Source organism: Papaver somniferum, chromosome 5 (genome assembly GCF_003573695.1).
Source record: "Papaver somniferum cultivar HN1 chromosome 5, ASM357369v1, whole genome shotgun sequence".
In the NCBI taxonomy this organism is placed as follows: domain Eukaryota; kingdom Viridiplantae; phylum Streptophyta; class Magnoliopsida; order Ranunculales; family Papaveraceae; genus Papaver; species Papaver somniferum.
Window position 1 is genome coordinate 55,871,030 of NC_039362.1, and position 10,652 is coordinate 55,881,681.

The following is a 10,652-nucleotide window of genomic DNA, read 5'->3' on the forward strand; positions in this document are numbered from 1 at the left end:
TACCATTAATAACAGTAGTGAATTTAAATTGTAATGAAGAGAATCGATAGTAAGAGTGTTCGTCATTAATTCGAAGAAGAAAACGATTTGGTGCTGCTGTTGAGATCAATCGAATTTAGGCATGAATTTATTCTCGAAATCAATCGAATCTCTCCCTTTTTCTGAGATTTAGGTATAGTGGAGAAGAAGAAGAAGAAAAAAAGACGAAGCAGAAGAAGAAAAAAAAAGACAGAAACAGAATTTTATATATTTTGGGTTTGAGAATAATTTTCTTCCAAAATTTGGGTGCGCGCCTATAGTTTTGGGAGCGTGGGTTTCACAGTAGAGACATCAAGGAGAATGGGTCTCCCTGTAGTTTTCACTTATCAAAACCCATCTCCAAGTGGTCCACCAAGCCCATGCGTGGAAAATACCCGTGTGAAAATTTTGTCCAAACACTGTCACCGGCAAAACTGGTGTCGCCGGCCGGAATACATCATCACCGGCAACCTGTAGTCTGCCACTGGCTAACTGGGTCAAGCTAACGGTCTTCCGGGGTCGCCGTCATCTTTAACGGTCAAGTTAACGTCACCGTTACCTGTGGATCAGTGAGTCAAGTACCTGGATCGTTGAGTCAACTCGCTGTACACCGACTCCGGCAGAGTTTCCTCTGTTTCTGTCAGATCCAGGCAAAATTCAGGCCTTTTATAACTCCTCCCCTGCACAGTTTACATTCACACATACATCATTCATTCATGCTTCGTTTATAACACATCATCTTGTACTACCACCACTGCCATCTCCAACTGCATCACTCCATGTATATTCATCGCCAGTAGCAATTAGACTGAAATACAAACTCATAACCTTGACTTGCTCCTTGTCTTTCACAGCCACTGCACCTGCAACTTCCATTCCAGCTTAGGTCACAACCAGCACACACAACCAACCCCACTGCAATCACAGTCCTTCTAATCTCAGCATCACCACTTGTAATGAACTTAAGCAGCAACACCAACAAGTCTAGCCTGCGACAAACACCACAAATCACATTGTCGACTCTTGACTGCAGGTTCAGTTTCAATATCGGCTCAATCTCTTCTCAGCACCAACACGCACTCCATTCCTTGGCATCAACAGCTCCAAACCATGGCGTCAACAGCTCCAGTTGACATTCTCAACATCTCAGTCCCTGCAATTGCACTGCCATATTTCAGCACCATTCAACAGCAGTTCAGCCAGTTCAACCACCTGTTAAACCAACTCCAACCCAGCTTCTTCACCCATCCAACGTAACCACAACAACCATCTAATCTTTGATTCAGTTCACTTGCAGCTTCAGATTCAGAGTATTGCTTCACATCAGCTGCTCAAAACCCTTCCATCACCAACAAATTCCGTGAAAACCCATCGACAATCTTCGCTGCATCAACTAATCCTTCGACTCCATTCTTCAATTTCAACCCTGAGTTTCTCTTCTTGTTCTTCATTTGCAGATTCAAATCCCTAATTTCATCCTCTGTGCATCAATCAACGTTTCTCTCCTTTATCTCGGATTTACAGCAGCCTCAGTTCCTTCTCGTTCTAAGATTCGAATGGCAACTACTCTCTCAAATTCTCTCAATTTCTAATCGATTCCAGCATAAACAGCAGTCGTTGCTTTGTTTTCATTTCAGGTAAAAGAGGTGGTGAATGAGAGAAAACATCTCTCGATTTTAGGGTTTTAATAATGAGATAGCTATTTCCACCCATTGTGCTTGGATACGACCACCCAATGGCAGCCCCTTAACTTCAGCTGGGCTTGTCTTTAGTGCTCCTCTAGGACTGGTCGACCCTTAACCTTGGCTCCGCTCTCAATAGTGGTTGTTTGTGAAACAATTTTACCTTCTGCGCTTTTGTGAAATTACTGGCGATTTGTTCTTCTTTCGTTCACAATGACTCCAAACACCTGTATACTCAAAAGTAAACATAAAATACATAATTCACACGAAAAATACCAAAGAAAGCATAATCAATAGATAATAAATTTAGATGTTTTAAACACCTATCAAATTCCCCCGCACTTAGACTTTGCTAGTCCTCGAGCAAATCAAACAAAAGTAATTCCAAATCATACACACAACTCCGTCTCGTCGAGGATACGATTACTCTTAGCATGAATAACAGGCCTTTGAACCCCTGGGTGTCCCTAGTGGACGAGTTATAGTCTCGTGAAGGTTTACAAGAGGTGTACCTACAAAACCTTTTACTCCAAATTCCAACTACCTGTGAGAAATTTATGGCACTAAACATTTTTTATTCGATGGCTTACAATCGATGATTACAAGAGGAAGTACCCACTTTCGAATCCAATTCATCCATAAATTAGTAATATAGCTTTATCAGAAAGTTGAACACAACCACAATACTCGGAATCTAATCAACCACAATCACATGAAAAGATTAAGAAGATGGATATAGAAAATAGATGGTGGCGAACTGATGACTAAGGTGAACAGTGTTTCCCATATATGTTTGAAGGTCACTGCCAAAATAATCCTAAAAATCCTATTGGATTGAGATACTGGTCCGAATACTAATATCAACACAGCTGGCTACAAGGGAACCAGTGATCAATTTTATTCAACACAATAATAATATTTTTTTTTAATTTTTTTTTTTTTTGCATTGACATCATGATTGGATCTTGTGGATCCAAGCGCATGTTTCTTGTCAGCAGATTACATGATAGTCCCTTGGATCCTGCACTCCACGCTTTCTTAGGCGATGGAGATAGGGAGAACACACACATGTTGCTTTATCCAAGTGTCAAATTTATTCCTTTTGGTCAATTGGTCGGTCTCTTTTTTTCTTTTTTTTTTTTTTTTTTTTTTTTTTTGGTAACTCAATCACTCTATTTCATCCTAGCAGTGATAACAATTTGATGTTCGTGCTCCACCAATTCACCTAGATAAACAATAGATAAATATGGAAAAATAAAAATAGAACGTGATATGGTGACGACTCCGAGATATGGTGACAACTAACATATTATTTGTTTTTATATTTTGTTCGTTTTCATATGAATAGGCTCTACTAATGGGTTCCTCAACTCCTACAACCACGATGTTTCCATTAGTGTAAGGCACAAGTTGCTAGACTTTCTCTTCTTTTCTTTTTAGTTTTTCTTCTTTTTTTTTTTATAAACACAAGGAAAAACTAACAAGGCTAAAAACTCTATATGAGAACACTCCCCCACGCTTAAACTTTACATTGTCCTCAATGTAAATTGAATCGTCCAAAGAAAGTCGAGGTGGGAAATGCATAACATGATATAAATACACAATAAGAAAATAAAATGCATAATAAAACTCATACTCCAACTCATAGCTATTTCTGAACAATAAAGGATAAACACTAAACAACCTATTTAGTTGGCATCTAATCTCAACTAATCCAATATATATACCTCATCGTCAAGAAAAAATTCCATCTACTTAGAAAGGCTAGTGTTTATTCTAAATTGTTCAAAAATCTCTAAAAGTTGGAGTTTTGATATGTAAATGTCCAAAATAAGAAAATAAAGATAAAATACTTGAAAAATAAAAAGATAGAGATATATACACAAAACCAGTGGGTTTCATCCCATTTAGCGCTTGGTTTAAAGTCGTCAACCCGACTTGCAAGACGGATTCTTCATACACCAATAATCGGAAAAGTTGGGGATCCACCCATAGCACCTGTTTTGCAAACACTAGCTTCACACAAATATTAGTAATATGAAGCATAAGGGAAGCTATCAACCAATAAAAGTTTCCCCCACACTTATTCTTGTCCACACTTGGAATTGTATAAAGAATATAGAAGTCGGGTACTTCCACGGTTTCTTGTTCCAAAACCTGCATAGTATGAGAATCTAGTATCTCTAATGGAGGATATCGCGAAATAAAGTCATTCAACAATATTCTCGAAGCACATACATTCAAACCAATAAGAGGTAAAGGAGAAGAAACAATAGGCAACGGGTTAGACAAACCTTGCACAATCTCTTGTATTATAGAATATTCTTTATCCTTGAAAAACTCAAGTGAATTATTCACCTCTTTTATATCATGGTCCTCTATCAAATCTTGCAACCATTCTTCGTCCGTTTCTGCCTTAACCAAAGTCTCGACATCAACATCTTCATTACAATCCTGTGCAAGCTCAATTGGGTCTTCCACAATATTGGTCATATCGGTTTCATTCTCAACACACTCCTCTTTGCAAGGTACATACTCCACTGCGGATTCAAGTCTCACCATAAGGAACTTTTTTAAAGCACTCAATGCATCATCCTCAAGCTCTACCTTTTGAATAGGTTCTTGATCGTTATAAAGATCAATTCTCGAATAAGCTACACTAGTGTCATCATATTCTTTTTTATCTTCACCTTGATCGCAAAAAGACTCCATTATACACTACTCGGGGATGTCACCATAAATTGGTTCAAGCGATGTATTTGCATAGTTATCATCACTATCATAGTCAACATAAGATTGGATACCATTTCCCAAAGATTGGTCTTTCGCATAATTTTGCATGTCCTCTTTGTATTTTTCAATGCCTTGTCATAAATTGGAAGCACCTTTTTGAAGCTCTTGGAGTGATCCATCCAAATTTTGAAAATAGTGTTCCATTTGTTGGAAAAGCTCGTTCGACAAGGAAAAGTAGATCACTTACTTCAGTATTGTTAGTCCAATTATCTTCCCTTTGAATGGGTGAATGATCATAACTACGATCAAAAATTGGGCCAAACATACTATGAGCATATTCGTTTGACAAAATTGGTTCCACGCTTGGTTTTCTACAAACTGACTCCATGCTAACCATAAATTGTTGCATCTCATCTACCAAACTCGAAGAAATATGAATAGGAGTACAACTAGTCTCCCCTCCTTGTGGTTGCTCACCTACATACCTACCATAAGAAGGTTGATATGTATGAGAATAACTCAAAGGGTACGTAGAATATTAACCATAACCAAAGGATTAGTTTTGATGGTACTCCTCATAAGGGTGATAGTTGTCATGTTGTTGAGGTTGAAAGCCGTATTGATTGCTCCAAAATGTTCCGTCTATAGAAATTGGTTCCTGAAACGAGATTCTCAAAACTCGGTTAAGAACCAAAAAAATATGAAAAACTAAAACAAGAAACAAAACTAAAAACAAAAATAAGAAACAAGTGACAACCGCTGCCTCCCCGGCAGCGGCGCCAAAATTTGATCATTGTCGTAGGCGTCAAAAATAATTACACTTTCTTACTACTCAAAATATATAATGAAGCAAGGGCAAGAAAGGATCGTTCCCACAGAGAGGACTAGGTTGTCAATATGTTTCGGTTTCCTATAGGTAACGAGGGTGGATTTTCTGATTTTTATAACTAAACAAAACTAAAAGCAAACAAAGCAATAAAGCAAGCAATTCAGAAATATGTGAAAGTATTGGTCAAGGGTTTCGTTTTCATTCACTAACATGTTCTTGTCATAATAACTAGAATTGATATTTAATCTCTCATTATCAAAATCCCTAAGATACCTAGTCGAAAGAATATCCCGCAATTTCCTCTTATCATCACACATACATGTAAAACGATGCAAGTATGAATTCTACCAAAAGAATAATCTAACGCCTTGCACTAATCAAGTTCAATTCTCATGGAGCATTAAGATTCATGAAATTAGGCTAATCAATGCAATTGAAATACATTGCGCAAACAATTCGAACAAAGGTCATGGTTCTCATATGATTACAAGGATATATCAGTATAACCTACAATAATATTTATGCTACTTGTGTTCAAGGATTATCGCTCGATGATTAATCCTAAACTAGCTATAGATATGAATACGAGTTCTACCAATTTGCAACTTGACAAAACAAATACTCAAATCATGTTGCAATACATCAATCATGCAACTATATTTTCAGAGAATCATGAACGATAAATATGAGACAAAACTAATTCATTAAACCCAAAATCATGTTATGTGAAATCCAACTCAAACCTTAAACCAATAATAAAACTCTATCTCATGTTCATGGAGTTCATAACAAGAAGAAAGAGAAAAGGTTTCATGTTTCTAAACCCTAGAGCACAAAGTAGAAGAAGAGATCCATAATGGAGATATCTAGGTTTAGATAAAGAGTTTTCTATTTATATGCTTCTCCCATTCCAAAAGGATACTCTTTCCCATATTAGGTCGTCTCAAAACCCATCTTCAAGTGGTCCACCAAGCCCATGTGAAAATTTTGTCCAAAAACTGTCGCCGGAAAAACTGGTGTCGCCGGCCGGAATAAATCATCACCGGCTACCTGTAGCCTGCCGCTGGCTAACTGGGTCAAGCTAACGGTCTTCCGGGGTCGCCGTCATCTTTAACGGTCAAGTTAACGTCACTATTATCTATGGATCAGTGAGTCAAGTACCTGGATCGTTGAGTCAACTCGTTGTACTCCGATTCCGACCGAGTTTCCTCTGTTTCGGTCCGATCCAGGCCAAATTCAGGCCTTTTATAACTCCTTCCCTGCACAGTTTACATTCACACATACATCATTCATTCATGCTTCGTTTATAACACATCATCTTGTACTGCCACCACTGCCCTCTCCAAATGCATCACTCCATGTATATTCATCACCAGTAGCAATTAGACTGAAATCAAAACTCATAACCTTGACTTGCTCCTTGTCTTTCACCGCCACTGCACCTGCAACTTCCATTCCAGCTTAGGTCACAACCAGCACACACAACCAACCCCACTACAATCTCAGTCCTTCTAATCTCAGCATCACCACTTGTAATGAACTTAAGCAGCAACACCAACAAGTCTAGCCTGCGACAAACACCACAAATCACATTGTCGACTCTTGACTGCAGGTTCAGTTTCAATATCGGATCAATCTTTTCTCAGCACCAACACGCACTCCATTCCTTGGCATCAACAGCTCCAAACCATGGCGTCAACAGCTCCAGTTGACATTCTCAACATCTCAGTCCCTGCAATTGCACTGCCATATTTCAGCACCATTCAACAGCAGTTCAACCAGTTCAACCACCTGTTAAACCAACTCCAACCCAGCTTCTTCACCCATCCAACGTAACCACAACAACCATCTAATCTTTGATTCAGTTCACTTGCAGCTTCAGATTCAGAGTATTGCTTCACATCAGCTGCTCAAAACCCTTCCATCACCAACAAATTCCGTGAAAACCCATCGACAATCTTCGCTGCATCAACTAATCCTTTGACTCCATTCTTCAATTTCAACCCTGAGTTTCTCTTCTTGTTCTTCATTTGCAGATTCAAATCCCTAATTTCATCCTCTGTGCATCAATCAATGTTTCTCTCCTTTATCTCGGATTTACAGCAGCCTCAGTTCCTTCTCGTTCTAAGATTCGAATGGCAACTACTCTCTCAAATTCTCTCAATTTCTAATCGATTCCAGAATAAACAGCAGCCGCTGCTTTGTTTTCATTTCAGGTAAAAGAGGTGGTGAATGAGAGAAAACATCTCTCGATTTTAGGGCTTTAATAATGAGATAGTTATTTCCACCCATTGTGCTTGGATACGACCACCCAATGGCATCCCCTTAACTTCAGCTGGGCTTGTCTTTAGTGCTCCTCTAGGACTGGTCAACCCTTAACCTTGGCTCCGCTCTCAATAGTGTTTGTCTGTGAAATGACAATTTTACCTTCTGCGCTTTTGTGAAATTACTGGCGATTTCTTCTTCTTTCGTTCAGAATAACTCCAAACACATGTATACTCAAAAGTAAACATAAAATACATAATTCACACGAAAAATAGCATAGAGAGCATAAACAATAGATAATAAATTTAGATGTTTTAGACACCTATCAGATTCCCCCACACTTAGACTTTGCTAGTCCTCGAGCAAATCAAACAAAAGTAATTCCAAATCATACATACAACTCTGTCTCGTCGAGGATACGGTTACTCTTAGCATGAATAACAGGCCTTTGAACCCCTGGGTGTCCCTAGTGGACGAGTTATAGTCTCGTGAAGGTTTACAAGCGGTGTACCTACAAAACCTTTTACTCCAAATTCCAACTACCTGTGAGAAATTTATAGCAGTAAACATTTTTTATTCGATGGCATACAATCAATGATTACTTGAGGAAGTACCCACTTTCGAATCCAATTCATCCATAAATTAGTAATATAGCTTTATTAGAAAGTTGAACACAACCACAATACTCGGAATCTAATCAACCACAATCACATGAAAATATTAAGAAGATGGATATAGAAAGTAGATGGTGGCGAACTGTTGACTAAGGTGAACAGTGTTTCCCATATCTATCTGAAGGTCACTGCCAAAATAATCCTAAAAATCCTATTGGATTGAGCTACTGGTCCGAATACTAATATCAACACAGCTGGCATATACAAGGGAACCAGCGGTCGACAAACTTAATTCTAGATCAATTCACTGGCATATACAAGGGAACCAGTGATCAATTTTATTCAACACAATAATAATGTTATTTTAAAAAAAAAAAATTCATTGACATCATGATTGGATCTTGTGGATCCAAGCGCATGTTTCTTGTCAGCAGATTACATGATAGTTCCCTTGGATCCTGCACTCCACGCTTGCTTAGGCGACGGAGACAGGGAGAACACACACATATTGCTTTATCCAAGTGTCAAATTTATTCCTTTTGGTCAATTGGTCGGTCTTTTTTTTTTCTTTTTGGTAACTCAATCACTCTATTTCAGCCTAGCAGTGATAGAAATTCGATGTTCGTGCCCTACCAATTAACCTAGAGAAACAATAAATATGGAAAAATAAAAATAGAACGTGATATGGTGACGACTCCAAGATATGGTGACAACTAACATATTATTTATTTTTATATTTTGTTCGTTTTCATATGAATAGACTCTACTAATGGGTTCCTCAACTCCTACAACCACGATGTTTCCATAAGTGTAAGGCACAAGTTGCTAGACTTCCTCTTCTTTTCTTTTTAGTTTTTCTACTTTTTTTTTTTTTTTTTTTATAAACACAAGGCAAAACTAACAAGGCTAAAAACTCTATATGAGAACACTCCCCCACACTTAAACTTTACATTGTCCTCAATCTAAATTGAATCGTCCAAAGAAAGTCAAGGTGGGAAATGCATAACATGATATAAATACACAATAAGAAAATAAAATGCATAACAAAACTCATACTCCAACTCATAGCTATTTCTGAACAATAGAGGATTAACACTAAGCAAGCTATTTAGTTGGCATCTAATCTCAATTCAGCCAATATATATACCTCATTGTCAAGAAAAAATTCCATCTACTTAGAAAGGCTAGTGTTTATTCTAAATTGTTCAAAAATCTCTAAAAGTTGGAGTTTTGATATGCAAATGTCCAAAATAAGAAAATAAAGATAAAAGACTTGAAAAATAAAAAGATAGAGATAGATACACAAAACCAGTGGGTTGCCTCCCATTTAGCGCTTGGTTTAAAGTCGCCAACCAGACTTGCAAGACGGATTCTCCATACACCAATAATCGGAAAAGTTGGGGATCCACCCATAGCACCTGTTTTGCAAACACTAGCTTCACACAAAAATTAGTAATATAAAGCATAAGTGAAGCTATCAACCAATAAAAGTTTCCCCCACACTTATTCTTGTCCACACTTGGAAGTGTATAAAGAATATAGAAGTCGGGTACTTCCACGGTTTCTTGTTCCAAAACCTGCATAGTATGAGAATCTAGTATCTCTAATGGAGGACATCGCGAAACAAAGTCATTCAACAATATTCTCGAAGCACATACATTCAAACCAATAAGAGGTAAAGGAGAAGAAACAATACGCAACGGGTTAGACAAATCTTGCACAATCTCTTGTATTATAGAATCTTCTCCATCCTTGAAAAACTCAAGTGAATTATTCACCTCTTTTATATCATGGTCCTCTATCAAACCTTGCAACCATTCTTCGTCCGTTTCCGCCTTAACCAAAGTCTCGACATCAACATCTTCATTACAATCCTTTGCAAGCTCAATTGGGTCTTCCACAATATTGGTCATATCGGTTTCATTCTCAACACACTCCTCTTTGCAAGGTACATACTCCACTGAGGATTCAAGTCTCACCATAAGTAACTTTTTTAAAGCACTCAATGCATCATCCTCAAGCTCTACCTTTTGAATAGGTTCTTGATCGTTATAAAGATCAATTCTCGAGTAAGCTACACTAGTGTCATCATATTACTTTTCATCTTCACCTTGATCGCAAAAAGACTCCATTGTACACTCCTCGGGGATGTCACCATAAATTGGTTCAAGTGATGTATTGGCATAATCATCATCACTATTATAGTCAACATAAGATTGGCTACCACTTCCCAAAGATTGGTCTTTCGCATAATTTTGCATGTCCTCTTTGTATTCTTCAATACCTTGTCTTAAATTGGAAACACATTTTTGAAGCTCTTGGAGTGATCCATCCAAATTTTGAAAATAGTGTTTCATTTGTTGGAAAATCTCGTTCGACAAGGAAAAAGTAGAATCACTTACTTCAGTATTGTTAGGCCAATTATCTTCCCTTTGAATGGGTGAATGATCATAACTACGATCAAAAATTGGGCCAAACATACTATGAGCATATTCGGTCGACGAAATTGGT